The 16,936-nt window shown below is 45.7% G+C and overlaps 1 protein-coding gene across 3 annotated transcripts in view; it reads right to left on the reverse strand.

Annotated features, from left to right (window-relative positions):
- Nucleotides 1-490: 490 nt before the first annotated feature.
- Nucleotides 491-16,936, reverse strand: part of CHST10 (carbohydrate sulfotransferase 10) — a 40,848-nt gene continuing 24,402 nt past the window's right edge. The window contains exons 8-9 of one of the 3 annotated variants that reach the window (XR_012633811.1): nt 8,172-8,258; nt 6,975-7,369 (exon numbers count right to left, since the gene is read on the reverse strand). The gene's annotated coding sequence lies outside the window, so the exon portion shown is untranslated. Of the gene's footprint in view, nt 583-6,974; nt 7,370-8,171; nt 8,259-16,936 lie in introns of those variants that run through there. The other 2 variants (XR_012633813.1, XR_012633812.1) reach the window with 2 other exon arrangements.

Here is a 16,936-nt window from a genome sequence, read left to right on the forward strand (position 1 = left end):
TGTACCTGAACATTTGAAGAGTGTAAGAACCCTGTGTAAAACCACATTCAGGGTGCCCCAATTTGGCTGGGACAAATATTTACTCTGGAATAAATATTTACTCTTGTAATTCTCTACGTTGTATCCGAGCCTCTCTCCTCAGTCAGCACAGGCCGGCTGCGAATTTTTGTGACAGCACCTATTTCCTAATCGCAGGGTTACAGGGAGGGCAACACCAGCAGTAGTGCCCGGTGGTGGGCTGGGGAGCGGCTGCTGTCCCAGCACACATAGCTGTGGGTGCAGTTAGCTTATCTGAAGGAGTTCCCTTTCCACATTAGTTGCTTTGCTATTTCCTAGCACAGAGTCAGGGAACTTTTCTGCCTTGTTCAGTAAGCATCAGCTTGGATTTTCAGAATATTGCAAATACTTTCCATTGTGCTGGTTCACACACCTGAAGAAAGAGCAAGACCTCTGTTTCTCTCTGTTGCTGGTCAGGGCTTTTGGCAGGCACAGGGTTGGAGCGGGATGTCCTCTTCTTGGGCACTGATCTTCACTCACCTGTGGATACCTGGGGTCAGTTTGCCCATGGAGCAGGAGGGGGTTCTGCAAGAAAATCCATGGTGAAAATGGGTCAAGTTACCCCTGTGTTGCAATCCCTGTTTGAACTGTGGCTTAGCAAAGCCCCACTCACTCTCCTCCAGACTTCTGCACGTGCTTACGTGCAGCAGCACCTGGAGCAGGCTGAAAGGTAACAGCCCAACCATTTACCCCACGTGGGTGGAAAGTGCTGTCACCCAGGCTCATGCCACACCGGGGCGTCGTGAAGTTCAGTGAGATGACACACACCATGGCAACAGGCCCTTCTGGCATCTGGTGTGGAGCTCATTTTAAAAAGCAGGATAGCACACTGCTGTTGGTGGCATCCCAAATCCCTTCTGGTGCCAGCCATCCACGTGGGTGGTTGTCCAGCCAGATAGTGGGCACAGCAGGTGGCATCTCCATGGGTAGAGGAGAGATCTGTTGGCATCCTGGAGCCTCTCCTGTTTCTCCAGTGGTGCACAAACATTTTTCAGGGAGATGGGCTGCCTTGGAAATACAGATAGGGATCGGCATTTCCGAAGGTGCACTCTCTCCCAGTCCTGCTAGGACATCATTATCTTCTCAGATGTTTTATCTCTCTCTTATGCTGGACTTCTGCTTACATCTTACATCTCTCTTTTCATATGGCATTTTTTCACCGAGAGTCATCTTGTTTTCTGACTGTTACCATTAGTGGAAAAAGGAGCCACTGAAATGTAGCACTTTGCTCTCTTTCAGAAGGGGTTCCCCTATAGTTTTACAATGCACACCAGCAAGTCTCCTCTGAGACTGTGCTCTGGAACAGATTTTATAGGAGCCTTGAGAAGGACATCCTGGTGTTGTGCTCGAGCATCCTATCTGTGGTCACAGCTTCCTATGGTTCGTGTGCTGAGGCCTAGGTACTACCCTCATTAATAGTGGTGTGGGGGCTTTCATTTCAGGATTCACTAAAGGCAAAGCTGGACCTCAAGCATGAATTTCTTTCCTCACTTTAAATACTTGGTTGCTTGAAATACAGCGTGAGAAAGGCAAACAACATCAGACACACACATGAGATACTGTTTTGACTGCAAGAAATTTTCTTGTCCTGTTTTGATCGTTTCTTTACTGTGAGTCAGCCTATGACACATTTTCACAAAACTCCCAGACATTATACTTACAAAATTAAATGCGGGTCAGATAGGAAAAACATTGTGAAGAGCTGACAGTGTTAAGGCAGAAAAGAGATCACACTCCTACAGGTGGAGACCAGTGCAACATCTTGTTCCCCCTGAAGACTACTGATCGCTACCTTCATGACCCCACTCAAGGAACACTCTGGAAGTCCTTCCTGCAGTAATCCAATTTCAATTATAAAGTGATTCCTGCTAAGGTGTTCGGTGTGGGCCCCTCAGAGAGCACCCAATCACTTTGAGCCTCATTGCTATCATCAGCTGAAACATTAGAAACCTCATGATGACATCCCTGGCTCTAAAAGTCTAGCAGCCTACAAAACACATAGGCAGGTTGGAAGAGAAGACTTGGAGAACATAGAAAAATAATAATACATCTGTTCTTTGCCCTTCAAGAGCAGACAGGACAAGACAATGTCTTTTTTTTTTTTTTTTTTTTTTTTTTTTGGCAAAGGCAAGTATTGGAAGGAGTGTAGTGTTTTTTCATATTTTGATCAAACTCTGATTTTTTTATCACCATAGCAGAGCAGGCTGGAAAGGCCAGTCATCCTGTTCTGTGGGGTGCAGCCGAGGGGATGAATTTCATCAGCCTGTCCAAATCAGGGTATCGCTATTTCTGAGTCAGAGCCTTCAGCTTTTCCATTCAGTGGCCATGCCGTGGAAACATGTGCTCAGGGAAGATCACTGAATGGTCACTGGGGGACTTGGAGAAGGACCTGGCTCCAAGCATCTCAGCCAAGGTGGAAGACTAGATATTTGCTGCACCAGGAATGAAAACCCATGTGCTGGGACTCTCCTGCAGTGAAAGGAGGATGCCAAGACAAGATGAAGAGTGACATTACATGGTGGAGTCAGCAGAGATGACAGCATTGGGATGGTGTCACCCAGCCAGGAGGTGTGGTTGCACACATCTCCCCGTGCTAAGCCACCAGGACCACTTACCTCCCTTCATTGCCAGGGATCGGGAAGGCAGCAGCACTGCGGACACCTTTCCCACCAGAGAAATGGCCAGGAGTGTCCACTACCTCAGAAGCCAAAAAGCCAGGCAAGCAGGGTTCAATAAAGCTATGGAGGAATCTGAGGGAGGTTTCTACTTACACAGAAGAGGTAAGGCAATAAGAGGACCTGAAGGAGGAATAAGAGAGTAATGGACAGTAAGGGAAGAAAGCTTTAACAACTGATAAGTGAATGGGCACCATCAGAAAAGAGACCAGAGGTGGAGAACAGCTGTTTCAGTCACATGGGAACAGCATGACTGAGACTGGGAATATAATACAGGAGTGTGAAGAGATGTGAGAACTCATCCAGAAAACACAGCACAAGCAGGAATAGAAATATTTAGACAAAGCCAGAACATTAGAGCTGAACTGTAGGAAACCAAGATTACAGGTCTGACTAACAAGAAGTACAGTGATGCGGATTGTTGTGATCGAGCATGAAAAGATCTAGCCTTTTGGCTATAGCTAGGTACACACCAAGGACTGTTAGGATGATGCATCATGACTTATTTTAGCTGCAGAGAGAAAGAAGAGAATAGCTGCAGCTATGTTTGGGGCTGACATTTCTCAGAGGGGCATGGGAGAGGAAAGCCCTGAGGGACATCATCCTTCTGCTCCAGGACGGAAGGGATCAGGACCAAAAGAAAGGGGAATCAGGAGGCAACAACCACAAAGATTCCATGGATGACAGGATGTAACTGCAAAACACATTGGGTAGGGGACAAAAACAGACTGAAGGGGACCTAAAGTAGAATTAGAGGAAAATAAAAGTCTGTGGCTCTGGGTAGCACTTTGATGGCATTTGGAGGTGAAGGGGCAGGCAGGCAGGAAGAGCAGCGCTCTGTTGTGTGATGTCTGCAAGAAGTGACATTTTCCACGTAGGCTGGTGAGAAGCTGAGAGGAGGAATGAGGTAAAGGGTAAGAGAAGACAGGAGGTGAGAGGCTGCAGTCTCTGGGGAAGGAGAGGCTGAAGACAGCAAGCAGTTTTAAGCTTCCATGGTGGCAGTGCCACAGGGGGATGAAACACAACAGACTCTTTCAAATGGCTGGGATGTCTTCTCAAACATCTTTTAGCTTTGAAGAAATGAGCTAGATTTTGAGTGGAGAGGATTTTGAGCAAAAAATACTGAATTCAGTCACAGGACCAGAAAGAAGGAAGAACAGAAGATGAAGAGGAAAAGATAAAATGCTTGCTTTGATTATTTTTTTTAACCTGTGTCCACTGGATTAATGCATTAATTACTAAATAAAAACCAAATCACTTTAGGGAGTTGGCAGCTAAAGATAAGGCTACATGTGTATAGGTTGTCTCAGATGCAACAAAGATAATCCTTTATGCTGCTTTATTCAACAACTTCATCCAGATTCCTTGGGTGTTATTCAGCCAAGAACTGATCAATTTTAAGATGGATCCAGATTTTAAGGAAATCAATATTAAAACTGCAAAGGATTAGATCAGCCCCTTTAATGAAATATCTGCAAGCAGCTCTATCAAAAGGACCACACAACCAAAATATAGGTATTGGCCCTCTCATAAACAAATGGGTGAATGTTTTGTGAATCACTCTATCTGGGAATGAAAGAAGAGCATTGGAAAGTGAATGCCTGTGTAATAATCACCATCTCCTCAGTTAAAACTAATTATTTGGAAAGAAGTGAGATGAGAAGGGAAAAACACTTCTGTGATTAATTGCAACTGCAGTGTGTTAGCTAGCATTCAAGCAAGCCTTTCTGAAGTGGAAAGAGTACAAAAATAGGTGTAGTGAATTTGTAGCCATTTTGATTCAAAATATTTTTTAATGAATGCAGTAGTGATTAGGAGTAAAAATACATTAAGAATGTCTTCCATCAAGATATTTAGAATGACATCTTTTAAAACCATTAAGGTTTCCAGCAGAATCTACTCTGAACAGATAGCAGGGTCATGCAGAACCAGGTACAGCTTTCAGATGTGTGTGAAGCTCATACATAAAGCTCATTCTTCTACTCATGCAACTACATGAGTAAAAATTTTGTAGTTTCTCAGTCACAGAAACACACAGTACTTACTTTTAAGAGCTACAGGGAGATGTACCATCGCTATAAAGTCCTGATATGGAATAGCCACAGCTGACCATTAATTTACATGTTATCACATGAATAAGCCTTTTTCCAGACTACCCTCAAGCAACCCGTGCACGATACATAGTCTACCTTTTTTTCTCCCTGCATACATACACACATCTATTTTCTGGTTTTATTAAACTAGCAATCAGCAGACTCCACACCATTCTCATCTCTCTAGCAGTCTCTTCTCTCCATACTGCTTGGCTCAGATCCTCTATAAACATTATTTAGATGGTGTCTTTCAACTTCCTTATTTTTCTAGGTGGGGCAGCAAGCCCAACCCTTCCATAGAGTCAACAGCTTTCACGTACCATGGAGTCAATGCCAGCGAACGGAGTAATACAGGCAGATGTCATTGATGACTTCCAACTACATTCAAGGCTAATTAATTCCAAGGTGTGCCGTATCTCACCAAGCAGTCAACTGTCTCACTTCAGACTGAAATTCAAACTGGCCACTAAGAAAAAGAAACACAGCGTATGGAAACCTAATCCTCACATCTCTGGTTTGTAAGGTCAAAAAGAACCAAGCAACAGTGCTGTTAAGTGTGAATAGATGCAGGTGATTTACAGAAAGATACAGACTGCTGCCACACAGCTGCAAAATTAAATGTCTTCTGGATACTGTGCCAGTGGTTTAGATTTATACCGAATAATGCCTCTCTTTTACTTCAGGCTTGGTCAGCCTGATTTGATGCTTAAAACAAATTTCTGGAAACATGGATTGTGAAACAAAGCAGTGCAATTTCTTTTATTTATCCCTTTCCATTTCTTCAGAGGCCACATATCATGGTACTGACATCTGAGGTCAAAGAAGTTGAAAAGCTGACAGTGCTTTTGTAGTGCATGTCAGGAACAGAGCCTTATTCCATGGAGGGTTACAGGAGCAGTGACGTACATAAGAATATTAGGAAAGGCAGAAACCCCACTGCTACAAGTCAGTCCCAGTTCTTCCCCCCTCTAATGATATGGTAAGGTGCAGGATCCTCCACTGGCAGCTATACCAGAATAGACATTCCATCTAATCTCCTGGCTGTATGGAACTGAAGCATCCTGAGTTTCAACAGACAAAACTCGAAGAAAGTTTAGACTAGAAATAAATAATAAATATTTAACTGTGATGATAATGGAAGATAATTACCTGTGTAATTAAAATGAAGACATTTTACCAAGGGCTGTGATGACTTCTCCATTAATGGACCCTTATAAATTCAGGTCAGATTCCTTCCTCCTCCCCTTTCCTAAATGTGCACCCGTGGTCAAAATAGAGTAAATTCAGGAGTATTGTTTAATGACTGTGTGATGCAGAAAGTCACAAGAGATGATTATGTAGTCTCTGTACAACCTATGAACCAGTCTAGGATGCAGATCCCTAATGCAACTTTTTTCTAGTCTCTCCCCACTCGTTCTGGTTCAAAAGTCTCCATTGGAGTTGTTTGCCCATGTTTGGGTGAAGTTTCACTCGGGGCTTTCACAGCAGCATTAATATTGCCCTGTCTTCACCAGAAATCCCTGAGTACATGCCTAAATAACAAATACTAGGCACAGGAGTGGTGACAACATTTGACTTGCTGCCAGAAGATCTGCGTAAAAGCATTCACAGCAGGGCAGCTTAAGGGTATTCTGATTTAATTTAAAACTCAAACATAATTTTTCTTAATTAACAAAAAATACACTCTTTGTTTCCAGAGTCTGACTCTGGCCCCACTCCCAACCCATAAAACAACCAAAAAAAACCCCATGATAGGCCAAATAAGCAATAATGATGGAATCTAACCATTACCCATTTACAAGGATTTTCTCCATGCACATTTCATTACCTTCACACAAATACCTTATGGCTTCTGCAGCTGTAAAAGGATTATTAACAGAGTGGTTTGCATTCCTACCACAAACTGAACACCCCAGTTACTATGTGCGTGTCAAGCTTCAATCAAGGCAATGCGTAGCAGCCATCAAACACACTGTATATCTCTGAAAGACACAGCACACACACACAGTGCTGTTCAGGTGTACCAGAGGTACTGTCCTCCAGTAAAACTGGGTCCATAGAAGTGGTGCTCCAAGTTAAAAACCTGCCAGTGAGTCAACAGCATGAGCTGTCAAGCCAGAGGAGCTTCCTGACAAGTGAAATTGCTGTTTGTGGCATGCTCAGCATGTCACACCCAGTATATGTTACTTGGAAAAGAGCGTGTGAGGAGGAGATCACATTGCCTGGGTATGAAGGTGCTGGTGGAAAACAAGGTAAGGAGGTCAAGAGTACAGCCAAGGAAGTGTTGCTTCATTTGTGTCTCAAAGAGGGAATTTTGAGTGTGAGGAATTCTACAATGGGCCTCGCTTGCTTGCAGAGGGAGTCAGAGAGAGTAATGTTAATCAGATGGAGAAAAAAGGCCAGCTGCAGATAGGATCGCATAAGTGTCCCTTTCTAGCCCACTTGCGGTGAATGGCATTTGTCGAGCATTTCACCTGCTGCATAGGTCACTTCATGGAACTACAACAGGCATGTTCCATGGGCTCCTCCTGCTCCATGTAACTTCTGTTTTCAAGAGAAAAAGCAGAGAAAGATAAAGATAAAAAGTAAATTGAGGAGAACTATGCTTACTGCCTACCCAGACCATGATAACGGACAAATATGGGTTGGAAAGGATCTCTGGAGATCATCTGTTCAAAACCCTGCTCAACACAGAGCCAAACTGAAAGTTAGATGAAGGTACTCACTCGAGAAGGTTGCTGTGTACAACTAAGTTTCACACCTCTAAGGATATTTCTCAGCTGCCCTGGGCACCTATTACAGCACTAACCCACCCTTGCTGTAAAGAGCCTCTTTTCTTATATCCAGACAGAGTTTGTCAAAAGTTGCGACCACTGCCTGTCATCCTTGCAGCTCCAAGAATATTCCATCTTTTCTACAGCCAGCCAGCCACATATTAGGTAGCTGAAGAACATAGTCTATACAGCTGAAAAACATACAGTATATAGAAGGGATAGGAGGAGGTTATGTTTATATACTATGTGCTCCCCAGCAAGTTGGTCCCTAGCCTGTGCTGATGCCTGGGATTATTCTGCCCCAGGTGCTGCACCCTGCACTTCTTGTTGAGCTTCATGAGGTTTCCACTGGCCCAACCCTCGGGTTTTCCAATGCTGCTCTACCATCCAGCATAGCTTTCTCTTGGCCCACACACAATTCAATGCTATCCACAAAATGGCTGAAGGTGCACTCTAGCTCATCATCTGAGATCAGTGATGAACATATCAAACGATATGGACCCCTTCTATTGAACTTGGGACGTTCTGTTTGCTACACTGCGCCACCTGGACATAGAGCCATTGATTATTACCTTTGAGTCCAGAAGTTTGGCCAACTTCTAATCCATTTTCCCATTCTGTTGCCCAGCCTGCATTTCCTCAGTTTTGAAATGAAAGTCCTGTGGTAGACCACATCAAAAGACATTTTAGAGACAAGATAAACAATGTCCACTGTTGTTTCCTCATCTCAAGAGCTGGTTGTTCCTGCATAGAAAGCAGCCAGGCTGACCAAGATACAGGATGGCATAGGCTTTGGCCTGCACGAGGCCTTAGACCTTGACATTACTGTTGCTAAAAATTTTCTGTGACTGTGGCTCTTGACAGAGGTCGAAGGTTACACTGAGGTGGGGAGCTAGCTTGGTATTATTACCTTCTAGAGGACAGAAAAAGCCACAGTCATGCAACCCGCCTGTTAGATCAAACCACAAACTATGTAACCCTCCTGTGATACCAAGATTGTAACAGAGCTGGGGAACTAGCTCAGCGTTACCGTCTAGGGGACAAATAAACCACAGCTCCATATATGGGATTAACTTCAACCACAACTGTATAACCCCCATGAACAAAAAAACCACAACTGTATAAATGTATACAGAAGTGAGGATTATCAGATCTTTCCTCAAAAAGTACAAAAATTGGGCACAAAGACCCCAAAATTGTCAGATGCTTTGGGGATGCTTTCTGTGCAGAAGCTTTGACCTTACAATCTGTCCCAGGTACTCCCCTCTTGCTTACTGTAAGAATTATAAGTACAGAACCCCATACCCTTGCATTGCTGCTGTTTTACTTTACTATTCTTTCTAATTTTCCAGGTGTTCACTCTTAATAAATGTCAGTGTTACACCTTAACCTTTGTCTATTTGTATGTGTCTGTAACTGGGACTGGCACTGCGGGAAGTTGAGCCAGGGGTGAACTTTCTTGGTAGAGGTCACCACAGACTTCCGCCATCATCCATACCCGATGTAGTTATGGTAACCCAGCTGTGTGTTTCAATGTATGATCAGCTGGAAAGCCCGGTGCTTTTAAGATACTGTCCTATGGCACCAGGCATGATGTGCCCATGACGAAGGCACGCTGACTGATCCCTACAACCACCTGGTACTTCATGAGCCTGAGAATGGATTCCCAGGGCATGTGGTGTGAAATTCTTGCTGCCCAAGGGATGGAGGGGAGGCTGCCCACCCTGCCGCTCCCATTAGTGTTAGCCTTTTTCACCATTGTCAGGGAGGTCTCCATAATTTTTTGATGATCAGCAGCAGCCTTGTACTCTCCTCACCCTCCAGGCCCAAGCATTTGTGAGGAAAACTTATGCAGCGTATGAAGACTTGTGTAGTGCATTAATACATGGACCATAAGAGAACAGAATCACACAGACAAATTCTTCCTGGAATTAAAATTGAGATGAATGGATTTCTCAACTGTGGCTTTGGTACATGCTTTTCACATATTCACCACCAGAGTGAACCAGTGTGACTCTCCCTTAAGAAACCCACCAGCCCTTTGTGTACATCCTTATCCATACCAACCCCCTTTCCCCCAAAACTAACCTTGAGTGTCCAGGCTGCAAAGTCACGGTCAAAAGTTCAGTAGCACTAAAGTTAGAGCGATCTAAACAGATGTGCATTTACAAAGAGAGATCCTAGAACTTTATTTACTGGCAAGTGACGGGGCCCAACAGGGGCCGATCTGCAGAGCCAAGGGCACTAAGAAAGCGACATCCACACTTGAGAGGTTTCCCTTCAGGAGGACACATCAGGTGGTCACGTTCAACTGAAGAGCCCAGTTCTTACACCCAGCAAGCAAAGCAACTGAACCAAAGAATCAAAGGAGTGGCCAGTCCTGAGCTCCATTTCATAGGCATGCTCCTGACCCACACTAAAACTTGTATCACGACATGCACTGGACAGTCTGTGATTTCATGGCCTCACAGCCAGCATTAACAGCAGCCACCCTGGCCTCTAGGGAAAGGTGCCTGCTAGTCCCAGCTCCCTAATTTGTCCGCCCTCACATCTAGGCATTATGCCTGGTTCTTCTCCTCCATGGCTGGGCAGCTTTTCCATGCTTCATCTTGTCCTTCAGCTCATGTTTATATGACACTGCCCAGAGCAGGACTAAGAAACCCCCAACCTTTTCTATTCCTGTAGAGTTTCCCAGGCAGTAATTATTTTCCCAAAATGCCTGTGAGGTGACTCCTGCTTTATAAGTGGAGATCTGGTGTACAGAAAGCCTAAGGAGAAAATACTGACCTCTTTTGGAGTGTCAGCTGAGGCACCTAAAACCTGATCTAATATCATATTCAGACTACAGTCCTGACTGACTTCAGTTGCAGCTGTGAACAAACAGGGCTTGTGCAAGTCATATCCCAACGCTTGTGGTTAGAGAATGAGGAACCTGTAACCAGTTACATCACTTTTGAGAAGTCAGGGTTAGATGACATAATTAGCATAATGCAAAACCTTTGTGGCAACTGCTGGCAGATTGTAACATTATCTTTTTTTCTTCATGAAGTTCTCCCCTCTCTCAGTACCTACCTTCAATTTTCTGCAAGAGAAAGCAGAACCACAGGCATTTTACTCTTCTGCAAGACCCTGCTCAAGCCCTCCCCCATCTCTAGTCCAATGAATGAGACATGAATTCTGTGAAAAAATAGCATGTGACAATGTAACGAGAATAACTCCTACGCTTAGAAGTGTGGGTGAGAAGGGCTGAGGGAAGTCCCTAAATTTGGCATTTCCCAGCCTTTTGTACCAGCTGTTGCAAACTCAGCACTTCCTGAACGTAAATTTCTAGACATAGGCCAAAAAAAAAAAAAAAAAAAAAGCAAAAAGCAAAGCAAGTCCCGTCAGCCCTGGCATGCTTCACAGGTTCTTAGTGCAAGTCTTCTTGCACAGTCTATCCCCTGCTTTTCCTCCATCTCCCACCCTACTGGACTTCAGTCCTACTAATCTTCCCTCTCAAACTTCCCTGAAATGTTGTCTCCTTATCCATGCCTATATCCCAGATTCCCCCCAAATTATCCTCATCATTAGGCTTACCACTCAGATCTAGCACCTGAGGCTGCAGCATGCTGTTGCAGTGAGGAGCCCTCTTCACCATTTGCAGGCTGGGACAGGTCATACTCTCTAAGAATTTACCCACCAAACACTATTACAGAGTTTTTCCCAGTTTGCATGGTCCAAATTCTTCAAAGATTTGTCATTTCCCCAGTGGTTTTATCACACAAACTGCAAAAGACACATTTCAAACAACAGAGTGACTTCACCTTCTCACTGATTTTAAGTCCTTCATCCACTGCAAGAGATCAGTGTAGCACACAAAGTTTTTCTTCCCTATCAAGGGCACAACACAACCTAAGTAATTTTCCTAGAGGGTATTTCCAGAAACAGCATAACCATTTTAGAACCAGTCAGTAAAATTAGAAGTAACCAAAGGCAGAGGTTTATAAAGAAAGCATTTAGGAAATCTAATTGCAGCTGGCACTATCAGCTCTACATCCTGTAAAAGAAACCTCCTCAGCCAAATAATGCCCTAAAATGCTTGTAAGCTCCTCCAAGTTGAAGACAAGGTGGTCAAGGATCTAGTCACACTTGCAGAGCTCACCTCAAATAACACAGGCGTTAACAAAGCAAAACTCAAGTAACCCCACAAAATCCTACGTTCCCTGACTCATCCATGCCTGCCCTCTCAGGTAGAGCACAGACTACACTACATCTTTCTGTGCCTTTAGCTCAAGTGCCTAGCAGACTCAATATATTTCAGAATAACACATGACGAAGAAAGCCCTCAACTACATGTTAAAGTTTTAGGTGGCTAATGAAAGTATCGCTCACAGACTGGAGTGTTAGGTTGCTGCACCAATTGCAAACACATATACCCTGATCGTTTGTGTCAGGGTGAAATTAAAATAATGCATCAAATTAAGCTCCTGACAGTATCCAGTGTATCCTGCATTAGCCATAAGCACAGGCAGCCTACACACTAAGTTCACTCTGCATGATTGAACCCAGAGGTTACAACTGACTTTTAAAGGTATCTGTTGATAATAAAGCCATTAACATTTTATTCCTGCTCTATCTCCTACAGGAACATTTCACCTTCTCTAAACATGTTACCAGTCTCTTCGGTACTCCCAGCCTCATAGGAAAAGTTTTGTTTACAGGGCGCAGTCATCAGTAAAGCTTATTTGGTGTGTTGTCCCCCCAGAGATGGCTTACTCATGTCTGACAATGACAATTCTCCTCTGAGGAAAGTGCTCATTATTGTCCCCTTCAGGGATGGGGAAGAAGACGTGGATTGAAGCTTCATGATTCATTTTCAGGAGGCAATACCTGTTTGAGCGAGACTAGCAGAGCCTGCAGTGGTGATGCCTTGTAGAGGTCCTTCTGAGCAGTGACACTGCACAGATGTCTGTGTGCACTGTGCCACACTGACAGTCAAGTCAGTCTGGCCAGTTAGAGATGGGGTATCTGGATTTGGAGCAGAAGTCTAGTGTCAGCATGCTGCCCAACCTCTCCCTTGGATTAGGAAGGGAGAGGGGAGGGGCCAGGGATCCCAAAAACTTTAAATGAGTAAGTTACTCCATAATACTCTTTACCTTCCCTCATTTCCCACAAAGGCCCTTCTGTTTGTGTCAGACAGACAAGTCACACATGGCTGGGGCAAGAACCATAAGCTTTCTGCTAAAAAAACAAAGTTGGAGAAATAACTCCACTCCTGGCTCCTTACAAAATTCAACATTTCTTCCATCATATCCACATATGATTAACGTGCACTAAAGAAGATAAGGAGGCAGGAGATGGCAACAGCTCCCCAGCTATAGCCCATCTCTTGGCACACAAGACTGGTTGTACGTGGCCATGTGAGATTGGCTCCACCTGCCTCTGCTGATCTCCTCCCAGTCAGATCATCCAGCACTCACACACCGGCCCTGCTCACAGCCATGGCTCACTGCTCTAAGAGAAGAGATAGGACCCAAAGGATCAGCTGGGACATGAAGTCAATACTTCCACTGCTTAAACAGACAGTGGCCTGACAGCCTAGTATTATTTTGCTTCCTTTATATACGCTAAAATGACAACAGAGCCTCAAGGTAGGTAACCTCTTCCCAGTTTCTAGTCTCACCTGCCTCCTGGCCAACTCAGATGGGCCTGAGTTAGCAACTGCATCATCTTCTGGCTCCCCTCCTTCTCTAGATGTGAGCTTCTCCCACTCCTTCACTTCCCCCAATATAGGTCTAGGCAGCAGTTATACCCCTTCTCCTTTCTTAGGCTAAAGAAGTTCTGCTTGCTGCCTGGAAGGTGGGCTCTTCGTTCCACTCAAGCACCAGCAGCCCCTCTCTGCATCTCTGCTGAATCCCCCCAGTCACAGCTGATGAAAACTGGAAATGCGGTCAAGGTGAGGCCTCTCCACAGCCTTAGACACTGTATTTGTATTTGTGAGCCATTACTGGAAATATTTAGTTGGATGGACACAGGATCAGGTGGTAGCTTTCTCACAGCCATGTTATGCTGCTGGCTTTTCATTGAAGTCTTCACCTTGTCCATCTGGTCCACCTACAGACCAATTACATACTTTCCAATGCAAAGTGTTTAAACCTGAAACAGTTCCAACCAGGAGCTGCAGAAGAGGCCCCAAAATAATGGAAGTAGGAAAACTCTGACAGGACTACTTGAGAACAGGAGTAAACAAAGTAAATCTACCATGCTGCATTTTAAGCCCCCAAATCATCAGTAAGTGGATTACAATAAGAAAGTATCACTATCTAATGAAGTGATTTTTCTGTGACTGGCAAGCAATCATATGATAGACCCTTATACGAAGATAGCAGTAATGCACGTAAATTGTTTTCCATCAACATGGCATTTTCAGTGGCCTATTAGGTCAACTCTAAACCCACAAAAAACAATTACAGTTTACTGCAGTACCTTGCTCTCACACAGAGATGTATGTAATCAGTGTGCTGAGATTAAAACCTGATTAAGAAACTATTATCACCGGTTGGCTTCCAGAAAAGTGAAATTATGCTTATACTGTCTAGTAGTCAAGAGGAATAAAGCAACACACTAACACTGCTTAGAAAGCAAGGAAACAACTTTTCTCCATCTTTGCTATGAAGTCCCATAATGCTTGATGGGACAAAGGTCTAGCCTCCCAGAACCTATCCTGATGACACAAGAGAATAGCAAGTGCATGCATGTACCCTTGCAACTGAGACACCAATGGGAAACTACACTACACGCTACACTTGACCTTAGTCAAAAGGCCAAGAACCTAGGTCCTAAGAACAGCCAAACAAGAGTATATAAAATGGAGCAAATGGTGTGGAACCATGAAAGAGGCTGTGGAAGCCCCTTCCTCATGTTGCTTGCTTTCTTGCTGTGCTGTGACTCTGTCCTTAATCCCCTTCCTCTCACGTACTTCCAAATCCGTAATTTTAATCATACACACCCTGATGGGTTTTACAGCAAAGAGCTAGACTGAAAGATAATGAAAGGAAAACAGATGCTGGCAGATGAAAGAAGCAGGGCCTGTCTCCAGCCAAGTCTCCTCCTCTGTTCCCCACAAGACCTGCTGGCTCTCCTGCACCAGCACGGCCCATCCACGGAGGGGACCTTCCAGATGGCAGCCAACGAGTGCGCCGTGTGGGAGCTCCAGCAGGCCCTGGACAGCGGAGAGGAGGTCCACCTCAAAAGCCAGCCTGTGCACGTGCTGGCCGTTGTCTTCAAGGTGAGCCCTGGTGACCTGGAGCCTGGCAGCTGCCGACTCTGTCAGAGCTGGTAGGCACCTGCGACAGCAGGAGCCAAAAGCCAGCTGCCTGCTTGTGAGCCAGAGCGCCAGGGATGCTGCCTGTGCTCCTGGCACTGGTGGTCAAGTCCTCACCTGTTGGAGAATGGCTTGCAGAGCAAGGCCATAGGTCTGTGCAGGAGCTGATCTTCAGCCATCTGAGGTAATCAAAGGAAAAAAACCAGGGTACAGTTATGCTAACAATGGACTGTTATGTTAACAAAGAGAGAAACTGAGGTACATTATGGCCTTGAGTGTGATGGTAAAAACAACCTTGGGAAAAAAGGCAGGCCAGAAGAGCGAAGATGTTGTGACATACCTGAAATGCCACAAGGGGCTAGGATATTATAATGTAGCCTTTTACATGTATCCAATAGATTTGTGAGTAGTATGCATATTTATTGTAGAGTATGCATATTTATTGTAGAGTGTTTATATAAGGTGTGATTTCTTTCAATAAAGTTTAAGCTTGCTCTATCATTCACATTGAATCGGCTGCTTGCTTCCTCCGTTCTCCACTCACCCACATGCCTAGGCATTGCAGGACTTCCTCCGCAAGATCTCCTCCAAGCTCCTTGAGACAGAGCTCTATGAGGAGTGGATGCTCACCCTGCAGAAGACCAGAAGGCAGGAGAAGCTGGCAGGACTGAAGGAGTAAGTGTGGTGAGCAGCCTGCCCGCTCCATGGGGACTGGCAGAGGCCAGCACCTGTCAGTAGAGTGATGGCCTCCTGGAGTGATGGCCCTTTTTTCTGCCAGCCATCTCTTGCTGCCGTGAGGTTGGGTTTTGGGGGCAAGTGGCACAGCAGAGCACTTCTCTCCTTGGAGCACTGCCCACAGGCATTGGGGGTTGCTCCACGAAGGGACTCTTGCTGGAAGGGAAGACAGGGGAGAGGGAGACGGCCATCTCTCAGCAAAGGCAGGCCCTCTGCCGGAGAGCAGGCGTGGCCAGGGAGCCTTCCCTGGGGTGGGCTTGGGTGAGATCAGCCTGGGACACCTGTGTTGACATGGTCTAGTTCATTAGCATCGTGGTCCTGTTCCCTCAGGGTGGCCAGCAAGTTGCCCAAGGCCAACCTGGTCCTGCTCGAGCGCTTGCTGTCTCTGCTGCAAAACATCAGCAGGAACAGGGCCACCAGCAGGATGACTGCCGGCAACCTGGCCCTCTGCGTGGGGCCAAACCTCCTGAGCTCAGCTGAGGCGCACACCCTTCCCCTGGATGTCCTGGCAGATGTGATGTGGAAGGTATGCTCTGTTTACCAGCCAGCTACAGCCCTCTGGGCCCACCCGAGCTTTGCTGTTCAGAGGTACCTGGCTGCCTCCTCTCTTCAGCAAACGCTCTTGGCGCAGCTGCCAGGAAAAGCAGCCCCACAGCCGCACAGAAGACAGGCTCAGCAGTGGGAAAGGCTGTTGCACCTGGGTGGAAAGCAGTGGTTTGCTCTGTGCAGGTGACACAGCTGGTGGAGTTCCTCACTGAGCACCATGAGGAACTCTTTGGGGAGGAGGTGGCTGGGCTTGCTGGCACGTCACCTGAGGAGTTGCCAGCACCGGGGCTGGAAGCAGGAAGCAGCAGCAGCAGAGGTATGTCAGGGCCACAAACAGCATAACAACCAGAGCCTCCCCCCCTTAGAAGGGGGGGACTGCTGCCATCGCAGGGACAAGCATCATCCACCAACCTGCAGCTCTGCAGAAGTGCAGAGTAAGGCTGAGGCAGGTTGGCCACCTTGCACTTTGTGCGGTGGTCTCACCAGAACTGGCTCAGCTGGGCTGCACAAACCCATCTAGGGGATCTGCCTTTCAGTGTTAAGGTAGCAACTGGGCAGGCAGGTCCTCGCCACCTGTGACCTTCCACCTTTCCATTGCAGGTGCCTCCAGTCACCCCAGAAAGCTAACACCTAAAGAGCTCATCTGGGGAGACAAGGTAACATGAGGTATCTTTGGTGAAGAACAGAACCATTTCATGTTTATCATGGCTTTACCTGTCTAACCATACTATTGAATGGAAAAGTTGCCAGGCT

Source organism: Athene noctua, chromosome 1 (genome assembly GCF_965140245.1).
Source record: "Athene noctua chromosome 1, bAthNoc1.hap1.1, whole genome shotgun sequence".
Taxonomy (NCBI): Eukaryota; Metazoa; Chordata; class Aves; order Strigiformes; family Strigidae; genus Athene; species Athene noctua.